Source organism: Arachis stenosperma, chromosome 1, assembly GCF_014773155.1.
Source record: "Arachis stenosperma cultivar V10309 chromosome 1, arast.V10309.gnm1.PFL2, whole genome shotgun sequence".
Taxonomy (NCBI): domain Eukaryota; kingdom Viridiplantae; phylum Streptophyta; class Magnoliopsida; order Fabales; family Fabaceae; genus Arachis; species Arachis stenosperma.
In genome coordinates this window covers 77,287,257-77,288,108 of record NC_080377.1, presented here as the reverse complement: position 1 = coordinate 77,288,108, position 852 = coordinate 77,287,257, and the positions used below count along the sequence as shown (strand labels likewise).

Below are 852 nucleotides of genomic sequence, written 5' to 3'. Positions count from 1 at the left end.
ACAAAGGCATTCTTGTTGAAGCTGATCCTGAACCTGAAAGGACTTTGAAGAGAAAGCTAAGAGAAGCCAAAGCACAACTCTCTTTAGAGGACCTGACCGAATTCTTCAAGGAAGAAAACATGGCAGCAGAAAACAACAACAATGCAAACAATGCAAGGAAGGTGCTGGGTGACTTTACTGCACCTACTCCTGATTTTTATGGGAGAAGCATCTCTATCCCTGCCATTGGAGCAAACAAACTTTGAGCTTAAGCCTCAATTAGTTTCTCTAATGCAACAGAATTGCAAGTTCCATGGACTTCCAATGGAAGATCCTTATCAGTTTTTAGCTGAATTCTTGCAAATCTGTGACACAGTCAAGACTAATGGGGTTGACCCTGAAGTCTATAGACTGATGCTATTCCCTTTTGCTGTAAGAGACAGAGCTAGAATATGGTTGGACTCTCAACCTAAAGAAAGCCTGGACTCATGGGAAAAGCTAGTCAATGCCTTCTTGGCAAAATTCTTTCCACCACAAAGATGGAGTAAGCTTAGAGTGGAAGTCCAAACCTTTAGACAAAAGGATGGAGAATCCCTCTATGAAGCTTGGGAAAGATACAAACAATTAATCAGAAAATGTCCTTCTGACATGCTTTCTGAATGGAGCATCATAGGTATTTTCTATGATGGTCTCTCTGAACTATCTAAGATGTCCTTGGATAGCTCTGCAGGAGGATCTCTTCATCTGAAGAAGACGCCTACTGAAGCTCAAGAACTGATTGAAATGGTTGCAAATAACCAATTCATGTACACTTCTGAAAGAAATCCTGTGAACAATGGGACTAGTCAGAAGAAAGGAGTTCTTGATATTGAC

General features: G+C 40.8%; 1 non-coding gene across 1 annotated transcript; it reads right to left on the bottom strand.

The window, feature by feature from the left end:
• Nucleotides 1-525: 525 nt before the first annotated feature.
• Nucleotides 526-633, bottom strand: LOC130955484 (small nucleolar RNA R71). Its single transcript, XR_009076759.1, has one exon. It is a non-coding gene; the product is annotated as a small nucleolar RNA R71 (small nucleolar RNA).
• Nucleotides 634-852: the final 219 nt, after the last annotated feature.